Genomic DNA, 19,867 nt, shown 5'->3' with positions numbered 1-19,867 from the left:
TGGCCATAATCGGTTGATAGTGGCATATTGTCGTGACACCACCAAGCTTCTTTTTTCTTGTTACAGTAAAATGTGGGCCTGTTTTTATGCACTACCAGAGATAGAGGGAGACTATTTCAAACTTCGATTCGAAGTTCTCTCTGTTGTGTGAAACTCGGGCGCATCACAGTTCTATGCACAACATATTGCTCCGACAGTGCTAACGTAATACTGCGTAACGAGGATGAGATTAAGATCGTGGGGTACTTGGTCAGGTTCCGGTGATGACCGAAGCAGTAATGAAATAAAGCCGTTTTTTGAAACTCACGTGTCCCAAACTGGGCCGGAACATACAAACATACATATACAATGTGAAGTGCACGACCGCCGCTTGAGCCGCTTCGAGGTTAATAGCAAAATGAGAATTCTCAAAGTAAACAGGTGTTCTATAGCCAAAGGAGCAGAAATTCTTTCTAACAGTAATTTGTCGTGGCAGTGTCACAGTGCTTCCGTGGATACAAATGTGACATCACCACTGTACAAGATACGCTAGTCCTTACGACTACATCCTTTCCGACGCAGCCATAATCGGAAGGAAAAGACGTCTTCGACAATAAAGCCTATAAGAAAATTCCATGTGACAATAACGTGAAAATTAATAGTGGCTTAACGTGAAGGATTACGGTATTATCTGCACATGCAGACATACTAGTAGTAGAAGGTCTAGAATTATGTAATATATGAATCCGCAAAAAAAATTTATATTGGGTTCTCGAAGACATATTTATTGTTTTCAAGCCAACATTTAAGTAAACATTTTTGGTATTTTAACACAATATTACTAATAAACACAATAAACGCCATTTTGATCAGTTACCTTCTGCAATTGTTCTGGTAGCATTATAACCCCGTCATTGTAGAATTCTGATATTACCGTTGAAAATAAATGAATATTATCAAGGGTATTCCGCAGAAACCAAAACCAATGACAGTCTAGTAGTCCAAGATTCAGACTTTGCAACGGATGCGTAAAAAAATTTGTATCCAAGTTCTCTCAGTTTTGACCAGGTAGTTAAACATGTATATTGTTTAGCATTGTCATGGTGGAAGACGACGTCTCTTCTATTTACCACTTGCGATTAATTTTTTTTAATGGCGTGGTGTAATGGTTGGTTATCGACAGCAGAGCTATAAATCACCTTTTTTTATTTGCATTTTTTGTCCGTATATGATGCGCTTTTCATCACTTATAATTAATGATTTTAAAAATGGTTCGGTTAGATTTCTGTGGGGTTTTGCAGATAGAAATACAATTGAGGCGTTTTTTTTTACGTTGGTTCGCGTGGCACCCAAAAAATCGAGTTTTTCTTGTGTAGCCAGCTGTTTTCAAATGGTTTAAAACTGGTTGATGGTGGATGTTTAATTTCTTGGCGATGTCGTGGCTATTGACGTGTCGATCGTGCTCAGCTTTCGCAATCATTTTACCAACTTTTTTCATAACCGGTCGGCTACTACCAGGGGCATCCTTCGCAACGGTATTTCCAGACCAAAACCGACAAATCTATTTTAAGCCGTTTCTTCCGATAATGCATCTTTACTATAAACAGCACAAGAAAAAAATTTAGGGCCCTGTGCAACATTTGGCCTTTAGTGTAATTTCGTTGTAAAGTATAGCAAATTTTTGCAAAAATTTTACTCGTCTTCAGGACACTCTATCTTAAATCTGAATAAAGACGCAACAATTTTGTGATATATATTACTGCTAGACCTCAACCTTCAAATAACACCAACGCTGACTTAATGCGACCCATTGTACTTAAAATATGTGACTTTAGAGCCATATGGTCTATACTTTTCCGACAATCCAAGACATTGACTTACATATATAATTTAAATAATTGTTAAGCTTGGTGTCAGAATATAGTGAAATCACGCTGAAAAGTGATATTCTAGGGAACTTGAAAATAGCAATAGCACTTACTTAACTTTTTGGATGAACCTCCCGCTGATGACCCGCGCGTGACCACCTATGATGCATAGTTTTGGCTTAGATAGAACTCTTGACTTATTAGAAAACTTTCTTAACTTGAATCGTTCCATAAGTGAAAATATATGAGAATTTCCCTATGAGAAACCTGACGTTTAATTATAGCAAACTAAAATTGTATGTTCGTTCCATTTTTGAAATGCCCCCTTATGTAAATCTCTAAAACCATACGTTCAATAGAAAAACGTTACGCAGTTTTCTGTTTTAGCTTTAACTAACAGAACTTTATTTGAGTTTATATGTTATGAAGCTGCACCAAACTAAACCAAATGACCCATATTAACAATATGTACCTAAAGAATGTTGCTAAGCAATAGTACCAACCTGCCATTCTTTTTAAACAGTAATTCGCATAGAGACATAACTATATAGCCATTCATTGTCATTTTATCAATTCTACTTCGACGTTCAGTCCACAATCAAGTCGTGGATACAGGCACTGGCACAGCGGTGTATCATGGGCTTTTCGAGGAGAGAAAAATACAGGGCTAACGTATTCTACGTGAAATTTTGCTTACACCGCCCGATTTACGTATGTTTCGCTTTGAGCCTGTAGAGAAGGTGCTCGCCTGATTGCCACAACACTTAAGACATAACTGCAAGCACTGACGTCCGTAATATTGTCTTGAATTTTGATATATTCGAGAAATTATAACACTTTTAAACTCATATATCGGGAATAGGTGACCGTATTGACATATCTCTTATCTATCCGTTTTTCTCTTTTATTCGTTTCCAGAAGCCAACGGACGTCTATGGTGAATTGGTTCGCAAAGAAAAATTCGCGTACAGCCATTCCTTCGAAATAAACCTTATAACGCCGATATGCCACTTTGTTTGTATGTACTCTCTCCGAAAACGATCGTCAGTATTTAATCGTTGTATCGCATTTCTAAATACTACCAGTAACGGCAGAACGAGTTGTACAATAATATAATAAACTTCAGACTAAGCATCGTTGGTGACGATAAGGTTTTATTTCAATAAGCGCGCAATCATAGATTATTCCTCAACTTGTAGACCTAGGCCTTGAAAAGAAAACCTTCCTTCCTTCAATTCGTTATCGAAGATAAGCCTAACCTCCGTTCGCGCTAGGCTGATTCACTCTCATCGGTGTCGGACGATTATGCTACATTTATTCACGTTAATACGCAGTATGTAGGACCAAGCCATTTTTGTCAATGCGTACATTGCCAGAATGGTAAAAAGGAGTAAGTAATGTAGAATATGAGGCACTGATAGCTGTCGTAGTTCGTAATCACAGTGTTTACATTCACATCACCCTGTTTGATGGATAGGAACATGGCAGCTAGTGTGACTCTATAGAAGGTTATGGACACGTAGTCGTGTCAGATAAATCGGCAAATGGTGAACTTTTTTTAGTTCTATTTAATATCGTTACTGAATGCACTCCCGTACGTACACAGTGCTTATTATTTTTCTTTCATTTCGAAGCTCAATATGTGTACTCTGAGTTTCGACTTTAAATTCGAATCACCTATCGACCTCGGTTATTCGCCAAGTGTCAATTAGTTTCGTACGGAAATTCAAGCAATCCGAAGACTTGCCCAGAGCTACTTATACGACGTTGAGGTAGATGGCGCCTGCTGCCTCGAGGCTGATTAAGCTCAGACGAGATGATACCACTTACGTATGATACCAAACGATGGGGAAGGTTCTGATTGCAAATAACCTAATTGTCAGAATAGCTCATTTGAATATTCGATAATTAACATGGTGTCGGCCTGAAGCCTTCAATGTACTCTGTGAATGTGAGTCTAAATTATAGTAACTTTACACAAATTACTTCCGAACAGTAAGTGATGCCGTTTTATTTCTAGCTAGGTCGCTTCGTAGGAACCTTTCTGTCTCATGTTTCACAAATCGTTCCGTTTTATTGAATTTTATATAGATATTGTTCTTATTCATAAGCATGTATAACGACCATCCAATTTGAAGCTATGCAAGAACGGTCTCCACATATGAATACAAACCTATGATATCTAGATGTAAAACAAAAACTGTGCGTAAAGCATTGGTTTGATTCATCACTGTAGAAACTATTAACAAATCTCTATGTATTTACTCGTTGCTTTGAGATGTTCCACTGTGTGTTTTTATAGCCATCGGATAGTAGTACTGAAAAGACCTTGAGACGTTGCGTCGTCACGAACGAAAACAAATTATCAGAGGATCTATCTCCGAACTATTCACTAGCTGTTGTGTGGCTCATGTTCCCATCTAGCCAAAAGCAGATTTCGCAAGCTAAAACATCGGAGCCATTACCCACGCATATTGCATCAATTGTGAAGCTGTTCGACGTGTTGTTCGTTTATTCCATCTTGAATTCAGTGGGTCAGAAATATCTGTAATTATGAAATCAATCAGTTTTAGTGGCCCCAGAGTACCGCTCTGGTGCTTAAGATTTTTTTTGATACAGGCGTACTTCGAAGTGTGTCAAGTGTTCGCTAATGAAACCCTACGAAATCTGAGGTCATCTTCAAAAAACGTGTACGGATACGACAACATGATATGAGGTTACTGAATATAATTTAAATACTTTGAGCATAAATACGCAGTTCACACGGTTCGAGCTAAGCTAAAATTTTTTCCAAAAAAAAAAAAATTAACAGATTTCATGTGTTTGGTTGCATGAGATCTGTGGTTTCCAAGAAGGTCTACTTCTTCTTTCCCGAAAAACCTTTAGTTTTCGGGTCGACTATATTGCCCAACCAACAAAATGACCTCTTTTGAGATCATTCTCAGCCTATTCGTCAATTACCTTATGGAAGATATAGTAATTAGTACGTATTGTCTTTTCCGCGTCGAGGATAATATCCTGCGCAGCGAAATCTGAACAAAAGAACAGAACTTAGCTATGCACCTAAGTTTGTGGCACTATTATGGTACTGTCTATATAGTTGAAGTGGTTCAAAAACAAGATCAGTTCGGGCTTATTATGTTTAGGCCCTTCATACTTAGATAGGAAAATCATTTAAGATCTGAATTGATGAATAGGTTTGTGCACTACGGTCGTTATCGCTTGAAAACTCGCAATAAGGCCTAGTTAGCATTAGGCCCTAGTAGCCTAGGAGTGGCAAAAGTTCAAATCCATCGACGGTGAAATATTATTTGTTCTACCTCGACTCTCTACTAAAAATAGCAGATTAAACAGGTGAAAACTGATTTTGGGTCGGTACTACATTAGCAAGTTATGCGCCGATCCGTGTGTTAGTACACAGTGAGTCACTACAGTATCGTGCCTCGTTTGATTTTTTTCCTGTGAATGAAACCTAGGAAAAATTTACATCACCCAATATATCGCAAAAATTTAGGGCAAGTAATGTAAATCTTAGAGAGTGATCTTCGCACGTAACGGTAGATCCACTGACACCTAGATTTCCTATCGAAGGAAAGGTATTCATTATCGTTAGCTCAACGTGTTCTTTAAAGCACTTTTGAAGTATGAGCAGACTGAGATAAATTTAAAAAAGAAGGCAGTAACTAAAATCTGACATTGCTCACTCATCGATCTAATGTATGCGAAATAGACTTGTAAATTTCAACTTTTGGTTTAAGTTAAAAGTAAGATTTGATTATTTAACAATCCACTGGGTACCTATTGTCTTTATATGGTAAAAGACCATCTAATGTTATTCGTTAATAACTCAAGCTAGCTCAAAAATGAAATACTGTTCCCATCACTACATTTAAATGAATCAATAATTTGGACTGTGTATCTGGCCAAATTAGATATCTACAATTTCAGTTATAACGGAAAGCAGATTTTCATCTGTAAAGGCGCAAAGGCATGAAGAAAATTCCCTGTGACATCGTTTGCTCTGTATAAAAAGCCTAGTTTTCTATACAATTTTTTTGTCCATTTATTTCATCTCAGCCGTAAAAACGTTCCTCGCTTGAACCTGAATGGATTACCTTCATTGCAGAGCGTGTGCTCACATATTATTCATTCTACTTACTTATTTAGTATTCGATAAAATGATGGGTGTACATGCTGCATTCACATGTTTCTCCAAATTTATTAACAAACAATTATGCCGGATTTATTTTCGAGCTTTGAAATCACTAAATATGCACTATCAGCTTAATACCTAAATTTTGAACAACACCTTTGCATGTTTTCCACGACCTTCTGACAGTCTGCCGTAATCTCGTGAAGTTATTTCAACCAAAACAAAAGGTAGCAGACGAAATTACACGTCATGCGCACCGCGCAACCAGTGCGATTCGGTGAAACGTTTGAGACTGTCAATGAATAGCCTAGAATACGCTTAAAATTTACTTGCTGACAATAGAAGGGCTAATTTCTCAAGAGAAAGACGCTAAATTTGCTAGGTTGGTTATTAGGGATTATGTTAATCATTGATGCTCTTACAAAGTTGGTATGACGATAAAAAACAAGTCGCTAAGTTGCTAGAACTTGTAAATTAGATACTCATGCAGAGCTCAGCTTACTTGCACTGTTAACAAGTTAATATGAGTCATTTTTAAGAGGCATTAAACCTATAATTACTAGCATTCTCTTGCCGTAAATTTGGAGTTTATGGGCGCGATTATAGACACCCATAGAAGACACCGTTTGCAAGCAGACTTGAATTGAGGTGTTCAACTTTAATTCTTGTCGTCCGACATTTAATCGGCCATTTCCTGCTCATGTACTACAGTAAGCTTCGATGACGTTTTGTCATCCAAAACGTCCTATCTGAATGAATATAAGCAGGTGTGCCTAAGCGCAATTAAACAGTTGGAACAGTTGAAATTCTCTGTATTACCTGTGATATAGAATTCGTTTAGTCCGTGCATAATCAGCTGAGATAGTTTCGATATGTGCTACGAACATCCGAAACAAAGCTGTTCCTTAGGTGACGTTCACTAATAGAGAAAAAAAAATTTCTTTCAATTAAAAATAACATAACACGAAACCTTAGTGGGACTATATTGGGAAATGCGGCTTCGTAGTCTATATAAATGTGCAAAGAAAAGACATCGTTATTAACAACTGTAATCAGCAGTCAATACGGATGTTTCATTTCGGAAAGTGCCGGAGAGGTCAGGAATATCGGCCTTTTTCTTGATTTAGAGTTCGTCGCTTGAACTTGTCACACGTCGCCACACGACCCTACGAATATGGTGTCACCCGTAGCAATAGTTAAATTAGCTCGTTAGGTATAGGTATTATAGGAGAATGGCTGTCACTATTTGATCTATATAACAATGATAAGTAGCACATATTCTTTTGTACCAGCCTCGTTAACATCTTCATCCAATAGCGCACAGTATTGCATATAGTAGGCATTGAGCATACACACCCGATGCTACCCAGTTCTATTCCGTTGGTTGCAATGAAACCTAAAGCGTGTTCAGATCTGTTCAACAGATCTGTTCTGTTGAACTGGGGTTCTGAAGGGGAACTTGTCGCATTTGCAACTCGGCCCTTCCGTTGCGACCATCTTTGTTATTCCACTGCAATTTTCGTCTTGTAGCATAACCTGTTTCACGTAACTCATTGCTTTTCTCGAATTAGGCTCTTGCACCGTCATGTTATTGCCCGGTTTTGGTAGCTTTCTCCCCATTAAACGGTATCTTTTTGACATTATTTCCCTGTCTCAAAGCGAAATTGTCCTCAATCAAATTCCCATGTAAGTATTAGGCCGGCTGAAGAATAAACAACGTATCACACCTGAACCATTCGGTTACAATAGATAACACAACCTGTTTTGGTGCTTATTATCTGGAGAAAAATGGACCCATTTTTGCATTTATTATTATGTCAGCCGTTGTTCGGTTCACTGCTGGAAAAGGACATTTTTTTCCAATTTGCATTAAGTTCGATGGGGCGGGCCTTTTTTCTTTTGTTTTTTTTTATGATGTTTTTGCGAATAAAAGTTATAAATACCTTTAAAAGCATTTCAGAGATCGTTGGTGTTTACAGGATGGGTTTTCGTTTCGGAAGCAGTAAGGTTTGCGGTAGAGGGTAAGGATATAATCTTCTGGAAAATTTGATCGACGTATCGACTGCAGCCGTTCTAAATTTTCACACAAACGTTCTGTATCTAAATAAACGAGAATGCATAAAATCTCTAAATTTGAAGCAAAAAAGTTTTCACAGTTTCTTACGCTGAAATTAATGTTCGCCTACTAATTCAAGTTTTTTTTTCTTTTTTTGGACACACAAACAAGATTTTCTATGGGGATGTGTCTCGCAAAAGCCATGTTTATTTTGAGCTGCTATATAGCAGTAAAGCAAAGCATGCTAACATCCTTAAAACCCAGTCTACTCGTGAATATAACTCTAGAAAAACCAGTTATTCGAGCATCGAGAACCACTTCATTGCATCGATAATTTCCTTAAGTCGAGATAAAAAAAAAACAGTCACGTGCCTTTATCCTACAGCAACCCAGAGGACAAAATGTGCGCAAACTGATGGTTTGTACGCGGCAAATGATTTGCTCTAATATTTAGCGGCCATAGTAAAGCCCAATTTGAAATTTTATAAAACGCTAGAGGCGTTCCTATGTCCTTGCACCTTTGTATAACTTGGTCTAGTTTGAATTAAAATAATTAGCATAGTTGCCCTTTGCCTGCGTTCATTTATTATTATTATACAAGCGTGTCTGCCATAAGAGAATAGAAAGGACGGCTCGGGCAGTGTCTAGCGTGTGTTTTTTCAAGAAAAAAGGCCCTCCCTATCCCTGCCAATCCATGATACCCGCCACTGTTTGTATGTTTTATGATATGCACCAAAATTACATATGACCTCCTCGTCTCTTCAGCCCGTCCTTCTAAGTCCATAATCTTGTCCGTACAACGTCCGGGCCATATAATGGAGTATATAGACTACGCCTCCGCAGCAGCAACGGCCGCAGGGCAGCCAAGGACAACGGGCGTTCAGGCAATGTATGTTGCTGGTATTGCTACGGAGGTTAAACTTTTCAACACAGAACGAATAAATTAAATTAGCCGTCCATCTTGAATACACAAACTCGAACTCCAGAAAATGTTGAAATACTCTCTGAGTGCCAGAGCCACTGTGATGTTCCAGCGTGCGGAAGAGTGCGGCATAAAATGCAACGCGCGTGTCGACGCTCGCCGGTTGCCGCCTGCTTAGTCGCTGATGAGCTCGCCCGTCGGCTAGAAGTTTACGCTGCCAATCCGTCCTGTTTTCCTTAACCGCAGTTTATGCTTCTACTATTAGACAGTGACCGCTGCTGATGTTGATGCTAAAAGCCACTGTATGAGACTATACTGACCATCACAAGGGCGCCTTGCACTCCAATACCCCGTCTGTGCTCTACTGCAAAGTGGGTTGCAGACAAATATATCGCTTATGATTCACATTTCAACAAACTTTCAAACTATATCATTTAGTCTCCTGATATTTTAGCATTCTCAGTGTTGTTATTGTAAACGATAATATGGAACAGGTGACTAAATTTCATCCTGTAACTATAGGATGATAATTATAGACTTTTCAGTGTGAGAGACCAAGTTTTGGATAACAACGTCAATGGCTTTAGTTTCCCTCTCTCTCTCTCCCTCTCTCTCTCTCTCTCTCTCTTTTTTTTTTATATTCTTGTGTGGCTACAGTAAACACGAACAGACACGAATCGGCATGATTGTTATTAGAATAATAACGATAAGGTGGTCTATTTTTGATCATGTCTTTATTTAATTACGATGTTATTGCAAAGATTGTACCAACAAAAGAACTACCCTAAAGCTCACTAATTGTAGAAAAGTTTGCTTTTTAGAAAATCTCAATGAAAAGGGTGCAGCGACATCAGATCCCCTTAGCTGCGTAACCCTGCAGAATATCGAGCCTTTACTTATCAATCTTCTTCATTACGATGTTACCAGTTGTGGCGTGTATCATACAGAGTATCGCAGTTTTAGACCGTCGAACTTTAAATCATCCAAGTTTGGCCGCAATGAGTTTTTTTCGTCATAAGTGTGCGTTCATAACAACTACCTTCAACAACGCTAGCGGTATAGCAGCTGCAGTTAGCGGGACCTGAGACACCGGTCCCTGACCTTTTTTAACCAGATGATAATCGTCAAAACCGCAAAGGTTCTCATATCTTTGTAAGCTCAGAATTAAAACGCTAAAATTATAGGGTCGTGCAATTGATACATCGATGATGATAATTTCGTCAGATTCGTATAATCCACTGAAGAATATTCGAAATAAAAATGTATTAAGCTAAGCACAGCAAAGAATCAAGCAATGCAAGTAATGATAGAAAAATCTTCCTCTCATGAAATTAGTCCGGCAAATAGACGAAGCGCGCACGCGCTTAACAACTGAACCGCAGTGCTCTAATAAATTCTTTTATCTTCCCTCTACGTTATATGACGGTAAAGAGCCACGTAGATAAGCAGTCCAGTCGCGATGAGTATTCTTCCCTCAGACGCTTATGTACTTACCTAGTTAGCTCATATGCTCTAATGCAAAAACCAGTTCTCACAGAAATCGGCCAGTCAACCCGTGCTAGCATTGCTAGTACCCATTCCGGCTGACCAAGTAACGCCAAAGTGCAACAGCGACGACGACGATAGTGCCGCAGATATTCGCAGTCCGTCGCTCACTGATGACTTTGCAGAAGGCAATTTTCGTCATGCGCAAATTGCGTTCTGCAGGGCAACCATGGTGTCTTACTAGCACATCTGCATCAGCCTCCACCGTTTCAATTGCGGCCGCCATCAACATCAACTAGTTAAGCCCATGTTGCGTAACGTCCTTGTCGTGCAGGCGCGTTCGTGAACTCGTGTACTTGTGAAGCTGGCCGCTCTCTTTCATTGGCACCATCATCAAATCGGCATGTGGCGACTAGTATTAATATTATCACAGTGATTTGTTCACACATAGGTTGATGTAGGTTGTATGTGTGTACGCGTGTTTCACTATGTTTTCATAGAGATGCATGTATCAGTACCTATATCGAATTATGTGCCTTGGTGCGCTGTGTGGTACATGCATTCTACGGCCGGTTGCCCCACCAGTCCATGTCACAACCCCTAAACAGCCTAGTACGCATAGTGTCGTATAAGCTCCACGGCCCAACTCTCCCGCTATGCCCACCTTGTCTTGATCTGTGTTACAGCTTCGTTTCGCGTCCCGCTATTGCTTCTTTTGCTGGTGGTGAAATTTGTGGGAGACGTTATGCTCAGTCTGAATATTCTTTTTTATAGCTAACCATTTCTCTTCATTTAATTGTTCTGCCCGAAAGGAGATCTGCAAGCACACTCTATCCAGGGATGATTTGCGCAACACCTTTTCGCTTTCGACGGACAACATCGTATCGGCCGATTCGTTTATCTCCTCTGAGGTCCACACACCGGTACATACATACATACGCTGGGTGATCAGTTACACTCACTTACTGGCTTACATACTCCCCTTGTTCATATCGCACTCTAGCCTGCGGAGCACTCGTGCCCATATATATCTGATAGACCCAGATAGGCACGATCCCCTTTTTTCTGCGTGTCCCCCCTAGCCGCGTTCTATTTGAAACTTCTCGTTCGCCTTTCCTACATCCTATCGGCAGTTTTCAGGCGGTCGTTCCATTGCCAGTTTCCTTCGTCTTCATCATTGTATGTCGTCGTTATGACCGTCGCCGTCGTTGTCGACTAGTTCGCTGTTGACCGAGCGGCCCAGCAAGCGCTGGACGACCGCTAAGCCAGACATGTTGGTGCACTGGCGAGTTACGCTTGCTAGCCAGCTTTGACTGGTCGCCATTCGAGGGCAACATCTGTTAGCAAAAGCATTGCAGTGCTAAAGCCAGCATTGACATGGGTTGAGGTTGCTTCCGAAAGTGTCTGCCGTTTCCAACTAGGCCGGCGCACACGCTCCGATACATATATGTGTGCATCTTCTGCTTGGTGGCCACAGTGGGGCAAAGCAGCCAGGTATCGGCAACTCATTTCATAGCAAACACACAGCAGAGCAAATGTTGCGCAAAAACGAGTTTTTTTCGTTCGCCCTTACTTTGCCGCTAACCACTCTGTTTTCATCTGCTCGTTCTGTGTACCCCCAAGAACCTCCTCCGGGTTCTCTCTCTCTCTCAGCTGGTTTCACTTTTCTTATCCGAGGTAAGCATCTCGATTGACAGGTGGACGTCAGAAATGGGTGCGCACAGGCAACGCAGCCGATCGCGATTCCAGGGTGTCTAGGTGCTAAGCAAAGTAGTCCGCCATAGAGGTAACAACAGGAAAACAACTTAAAAAAAGGTTGAAAGCTTGCGGCCGACTGGTTACGATTCGGAATTCTCCCGGCAGCTCGCTAGCCGTTCGGTCTGCGCCTTATCTATTTACCCTGCTTGCACTGAACCTGAAGGTGAGGGACGCCTGATAGTAGTTGCTTCAGCTGTGGAGACGTCGGAGGAATGGATTGGGCGAAGGATAAGAACAGGTATGTGGAGTATTCGCTGTTGACCGAAAACGAAGAACTGCTTCTGCCAAACATCGGCCGTCACCCCTTTTAGGGGCCAACTTTCGTCCTAAAACTGTTTATTGTTATTGCCGCTGTCGTTGTTCTCGTTGCCCCTGCTACTTTTGCTACTACCTCTACTATTCTTTGGAAACTTGAGTGTTGTTATTGTTGTTGTTGTTGCTGCTGTTGCTGTTGGAGTGCTTCTCTCGCTGTTGTTTTTGACGTTGATGCCGCCGCTGCTGTTTCCTGTTTTTGTAAAAATGACAAGGTGTGGCTAGTCGTGGTCGTATGTTGGTTGAAGTATTGGCTTCCACTACTACTACTACCACTACTGCTATTAGAACTAGGCGAATTAGGCTGCTGTAGAAAAGAACGCCGGCAGACAGGGTTTGCTGCGTCGAGACACCGCCAACTCTCAGTTCTTTCGACAGATGATCGAACAAAAGCAGCGACGACAGGTTGATGGGCCAAAGCTCTTCGGCTTGAATCGCTTGGACCCAACCAGAGGGAGAGAACAGCTCTCCCAGGGAACATTACCGAGTGGCATAGTACTCTTGAAACACAAGCCCTTTTGCATGTTGTTATGAGGCGTCATCTGCACATTGTAGAAAAGTAAAAACAACATTAGACAGACGGCCTTGAGTAATGGATTGTAATAAATGATGATCGAAACATTGAAGTGGTGAACCCCACAACAACAACAACACAATAATAAACTGGACCAGCGGAGAGGAAATTTTTGACAGCCATCCGAAAATGCAAAGTGCAATGACGGAAAAGATCAGATTGGTAATATTGTTAAAATAGCAATGGCCCAGGCAGTGGTCCTTCACAAAAGTCACTTCAATTTTCAAAACAATCTGTTGCATCTATGGCCTACGTGGGAATAGGCCCGAAACAAAATTATGCTCAAAGGACCGTTAGAAAGACGTATATAGGATAATAATACGCTGGTATACCACACAGCTGCACTTGAGCGTCGCAAAGTGAAGCTCTTTTGTGATAGAACCGAGATTGTTCGTTTTTCCAGCATTCGGTTGCACCATCGGTCGGTAAACGTCTGGCTGGATGCATTAGATAGATGGGCAGCCGTAGCAACATTGTCGATCTGTAGGGAAACTGCAGACATTTTGTTCACGTAAATGCACAGTGAGCGGCGGTGCGTCGGGACGCCAGCGGAGGTCTTCGATTCTTCAGATCTATACTTGCTCACAAGTACCGATGAAAAGGACGTCAACAATTATATACACAGACTGCTCATGCGTTACATGTCTAGCCCGTCGCGGTGTTGACCTTGTTGTATCCTTCATGATAATTGATAATCGGTAGCCATTTGTTGGTCTTCCTATATGGCGTAGGAATACTCTCCTTTAACTTATATCGTAAAGCAATAACAGTTTTGCTGGATATACCTATTGTGCATTGGTAATATAATCTACCACAATAGGATAATGTTAATGTTGCTAATAGCATACTAACTTCCGCACAATTGCATTTAGGTCTACGTAATTTGCCCTAAATGCCTTCCTTACATAGCTTTACTCTTCTCACATATGCATTTGTTTCACAGCTTACTTGTAAATGTCATACATGAGGTCGAGTACACGTAACTACGGCACTTAATGTGATCTATCGCAGCGACAGTATTTTTCTTAGGTCAAGTCAAGGGCAGTAGACGAAAGCACCCATCATATGAGCCTATACCCCTTAACATGGCCGAGTCCGATTAAACAGCCCTTTCATAGCTGCAACGCAATGAGGTTAACCTCAAAATATTACAGATTTCTATAATGCATATATCCGACGAATAAATATCGCAGACATAACTGGTGTGTGTCTGGGATCGGAAGTCCTCGATGGACCTGTGTACAGATGTCCTAGACGCTTTCTCTGCTTCATATCTGCGTAAAGTCTATAGAATGGTCTACTTGGCTTTTTCGAATGCACGGGCTACAGCGCACCCCCGTTTGCCGTTAGCATCGAAAAAGCAATAGCGCAATGAAGAAGCGAACAGCCCGAGGCAGTAGTCTGTTTTTATTCGAATCCATTCCTTCATGTTAGCCTTATATTATCCCAAGCTATATAGACGCATGCATACGTACGCACGTAGACACCCACGTCCCAACGTAAGTTGCTCGATCTTGGACGCAAGTAGTACCGCTGTTACGATGCGATTCTGGCCGCTTCTCTATTCTTTCTTTCTTCAGGCAATCTTAGCGTTTTTCTAACTCTGGCAGACAAACATATCGTAAGCGCTAGCTATCTATCACATGACGTTACAATACATACAAGGTATTTGTTCGTACATATGACATGCAAGGTAGGTATAATTAAATTGAAAATAGCAACCAGTCATATAGGATAGCAGTTTTTTATAATTGTTAGTTACCACAAAGATAGCTTATAATTGGCGCATTCTGTTTATCTCGCTACCTTCTTGCTGTTTACTGAATTGAGAGTAATTTCAAATTCCTTTTGAAATTGATACGCTTCCGAAACCGTTTTCTATGTATCCTTGCAAGTCGATCCTAGCTTCGAGAAGGTGACCAAGTCAGGTTTACTCGTACCTTAAAATAGGCCATCGGGTAACTGATTGAATTGCGTTCGCAGGAAGCGGTATTAGGTTATCCGTTTGTGCCATTTCGCGAATCGTACCTTATTTGAATGTCGCCACTCTGCATGACGCTCTACGTGATATTGCAATAGTCAAATAGGCCTTAAACACATTAGATGTCATGCATCGAACAATCAACATTTGCCGCAGGAGAGGCAAGCCACATACTTTTTGTTAAAGTGTACACAAAACCCACTTGCGTAGGTGGATTTTATACCTCGGGACAATTTCGTGCACGTTCCAAACAGGGACTCCGTCGATATTCCTGTGAAGTAATTAAGATCAAAAGAAGCGCATCGTATTTGTTCAGTCCGCCCGATTAAGGATCTGTCGCCTCCAACAAGTTACGTCTTCAAATAGAACTAACGTAAAATGTAAAGATCTAGCTAGTTGGGTGTCTAATTTATTATAATATTATAGCAAAATACTACAATCATTCGTTTACTATTCTGTATTAGAGCTAAGTAACTTCGCAGTAGTTATTTACTAAAGAGGTAATAAAATCATGAGGTAAGACCTAGCTATAGCTAAATAAAGACCATTTAGAAGGGAGGTCACCGAACGGTATGGAAAGCAAAAAAACGGAACACCTAGATGCATCCTAGCGTACACTAGCCCGCACTACTTAAATAGCTTAACTTTCCGTTCTAGATTCCGATCTTTTTCACGAATTGGTCTTACTTGGGTTTAAACCCCCAAACGTGGCAAAAACAACTAAGTTAATAAAAAATAGTAAAACAAAAGTTTACTATTGCCAGCCCAACCAGTTTGAACTTTTGGAACAAGACTTCATTGTTGTTGGATAGGAAGTGCCGAATTTTGGTGTGATCAATCAGTAGATGACTCCTGGTATCATCGTTCTATAAATAGCTTATTTGATAACGTATTTGCCTGCTAACGTTAGGGACGCGTTGTCGTATAGTTTCGTTTTGTAACGGCGGCCCCCCGTCTGATGGAATAGTTAACACATTTATCATTGTTAAACCTTTCGCGCGTCGCAGCGATATACGAAGATACATGAAGCAAAACTGTGCAACTTTTTGTTTTTTGCCAGTTTGGTCCAGTCAAAAAAATATTTTTAATCGTTACCGGGATTGGACGAATGTTTGAAAAGCGGCACTTGAATTTGTAGCGTTTCCACAACTGTTACAGAATGCTACCCATCTTGTAAGCATCGTTCCGGCGGGGCGCAGGAGGACGTTAATGGAGGATGAACGATAAAAGATTCTAGATACTCACCAGCAGGAACTCTTTCGCGGAACGTCCTTGAAAGCCAAACGAGGAACTAACTACGATTGAACCTTTGAAAAAACAGCAAGCTCCCTGTTTGAGTCCTTCCTTTGGCGAGGACCTGAACTAGGATAATCGGTTCTAATGTGGAAAAAGGAAGATTGCTTAAACCACGTAGAAGAATGACCCACTGGATTCCTTTGGGTGTCCTAGGCTCGGTTATATGATTTGAGTAGAATCATTCTATTTGATTCCACAACCTGTTGCCATCGTTCAGCTATAATACGTTAAATAGCGTAAAAGTAGACGCACGCTTTGCAACGTTTTTTTTAAGTTGGTGTTTATTCACAGGTGGTCTACTCGATTTTAGAATAGACGCCTTGATTACGTTCTGCGCTTGTTTGTTAGTACGAGAGAGGTTCTTCAGGTGTAATCCAAGGTGGATTTCCTTGCAAATGAGATACGTTATTAATTTTAATAATACGTTTTAATTGTGAGGAGACAATTGGCTTCAAAGAACCGAGAACAAGTTAAATATCACGTTGCCCATTTTTGCTTTAGCTGACTATGATCCATACAAAAGCCGTTCAACTCTGTATGAGTTACCTTCGCATCTCATTAAAAAATCCGTCGAGATCAATAGAAACTCTGCCAGCCATCTGACATTGCTATCGCTATAAAACGCCTGTCTGCTATGTGATCTAAAGCTTTTCTTCTTTAATTATACGTGTTGACATATATTATAAACAGTACATGCGAGACTCCTCTTTTTAATTAGGGCCATGCATAATGGCCTTCAATTTCTCGGATATTAGTGGCAGTTTCTTATTCGTTCCGCTAGTTCCCTCTGGGGCCTAGTGAATAAAAATAGGTGGCATTTCTTTCTTTTCTTTTGTTTTTTGGAAATATCTCGTCACTTTTAACATAATGGACATACAAGGCTAGCATCTTTTTTTGAATGCGTCGTATCGATGCTAGAACCTTCAGCAGCTGGTTCCAGCGTACTTCCATGACCGTGTCTTATTGTGAGTTGACTCGACCAAACCTGTATTGATTTGCCTTACTATTAGCATTATATTCAACCCGCACATATATGTACATATATATATGACAGTTATGTCTTTATTATCCGTTGTCTGTCCTAGAGTATGTGTGTGTGTATGTACATCTGAAAAACTTCAACGATGTTTATACGTAGATATAATGAGAAAACTACGATGCTTTGCGCTATTTTATGATAAGCAATAGAAAAAAAATTTCCCCGTAACTCAATGTAGAGCGGAACAGGTACAGACATTGAGTTTTCTCAACAACGGTTGAAAACTTGGGAAACAATTCAAGAGTGCAATGGCCTTTCGAGTTCAGTGTGACGGACACAAACGTAAAGTTCTTATTACATCTTTCTAAGTACATCTTTCCATTCCATATTTGAATATGCTATTGAACGCGATAGCACAGAGACCGGTTGGAAGTTTTGACAAGTTTTGTGAAGTAACGTTTCATATTCCGATTAGCCCAAAAGGGTTGAACCATTTTCAGCATGAGGTAGTGGCTTAAGAACTAGGAAATAGAGTGTTAATGGTTTACTCTCCATGAGATCCGGAATAGCTAATATAAACGTGTGGGACATTTGCCCTGGTGCCTAACTGGCGTATTCGAGTTTTTTTTTTGTTGCAAAACGGCGGGAAATTGTAACAATAAATTTGAAATAGAATTGGTCTACTGTACCGTCTAGTAGGGCAGGATTCAATTATAGCTATACTTGACCCTCTAGACAATGTCACTCTCGAAATGCGGGTTGCACGGCAGAGTTTGCCTACCGGATACCGTACAGCTTGGAACGAAGACTAGCAAAGTGGCAAAATTCCAAATTATACAAAGCTGGATCTGGAAAAGTGTTTAGCTTTTGCTGAAAACCAGTTGCTATTCAGATATGATTTAATTCATATTACCAGACTGTCATCTATGCGAAGAGTGTCAAGCTTACTGACTAGCTGTTTACGATTTATCTTATCGAACGTCGTTGACAGGTCGATACGTACACAGGGCGGCGTTGGGTAACGCCCAAAGAGGCAATGTGAATGAGCCTGATGTTTGAAAATAAGAGTGGACAGATATTTTAATGATGCGATGCCATGCTTTTCGTTACAAAACTTACTGTTTTAAAATAATATGACATGTTTATATTATATAGGTATAAAAAAAATACGTAGATATGGGCCTGAATGTGAGTGCCACTCAGAAACACTTTGAATCGCACGTACATACATACAGATATCAGAGTAAATAATACAGCATATAATATACCGTCTCACTAAGATGGTAAGCTACTTAATTAACTGGCTTACGTTTATGCTAAAAAGCGTTGCAGCAAGTTTTGTCGGTACCATTTACGTCAACTGGGTGTAGCGTTCGATCGACGTCTGTGAACGGATCCTCTGTGCACTTTAGGAGGGACCTTACGACCGGAAATCAATTTTTCATTTGCCTGTCGCATCGCAAAGCAAACATTAAATATCCTGGCTCTTTTCGCCTGCTTCTACATAGCTTGGTTCACAGTGAGCATATAGTTACTGTGTCAGTTAACTGTGTGGTTGTTCTTGCCTGTAACTGCCTAGTTGACCTACACACTCAGAAGCGGTTTATCCAGCCTTCAAAAGGTCACAATGGACGGAGGACGAGACTGCCTATACCCCTGTCTCCACTCTACGAGAATGCTGGAGGGCTCTAGTTTCCTTTTGAAAAGGCCACTCCAGTGTCCATTGCTTTAGAGATACACCGTTCTCTTTCTCTTGTCCTGACGTTCCTGTTAGAAACAGTCAGCCAATCAGTGTCATCTGCCCCACGCGGCGAACGCCACAACTGCAATGGGACTTCCGACTCGGCTGTTGTTCACGCGCCCGTTCCAGCAGACTGAATAGACGGTGGTTGTGACTCTCACGTCATTCTGGATCGTGTTCTTGTCTATCCTACTCGCCTTAAACTGCCTCCGGGCAATACCGAGTCACGAGAAAGCCCCAATATACTACCGTCGACCTATCCGGATCCCTTCTACTTTCTTGCTCGGAACCCCGAAGGTGTTCTGATCTGCGCCTTTTGGAGAAGGCGAGGAGCGAAGGAGGCGAGCAACCGGACAGTGAATGGGAACGGGATGGTTCGGGGGTAATTTTCAGGACCCAAACTCGCTTCAATGTAAGGTAACGCAGGGAGCTTCTCTCCCTCATTTTTCGCTTCCCTTGCCACCACATCAGCAGCAGCAGCAGCAGCAGCGCGATCGTCATCAGTTGCTGCCTCGCCTTGCTTTCAACGCAGCCCCGTCTCCAGAACAGGACGGTCGAGGCGCTTCTGGCAGGCTGCTTCCCCTCTCAGTCTACCTCTTTCCTCCGGAACGGCTAGTAGGTGTCAGTTGGGCTGAGTTTGGTTGAATTGGGTCGGGTTGGGTTGGGTTGGCCACCCTTTACCTGCCGTCGTATTGCTTTTCTCTCTGCTGAATCCCTCGCCTGCTAACCAGCGGGGCCCTTTTCACGACGACTAGTCACCATC

The 19,867-nt window shown here is 41.1% G+C and overlaps 1 long non-coding RNA gene across 1 annotated transcript; it reads right to left on the bottom strand.

Moving 5' to 3' along the window:
• Positions 1-487: 487 nt before the first annotated feature.
• Positions 488-6,197, bottom strand: LOC111269771 (uncharacterized). Its single transcript, XR_002685921.2, has 3 exons — positions 2,351-6,197; positions 1,961-2,006; positions 488-1,576 (listed from the first exon to the last, which is right to left on the bottom strand). It is a non-coding gene; the product is annotated as an uncharacterized LOC111269771 (long non-coding RNA).
• Between the last annotated feature and the right edge of the window lie 13,670 nt (positions 6,198-19,867).

The sequence above is a fragment of the Varroa jacobsoni genome, unplaced genomic scaffold (assembly GCF_002532875.2).
Source record: "Varroa jacobsoni isolate VJ856 unplaced genomic scaffold, vjacob_1.0 scaffold_1411, whole genome shotgun sequence".
Classification (NCBI taxonomy): Eukaryota; Metazoa; Arthropoda; class Arachnida; order Mesostigmata; family Varroidae; genus Varroa; species Varroa jacobsoni.
Note: the sequence above shows the minus strand (reverse complement) of the source record. Positions and strands in the feature narration are given on the sequence as shown.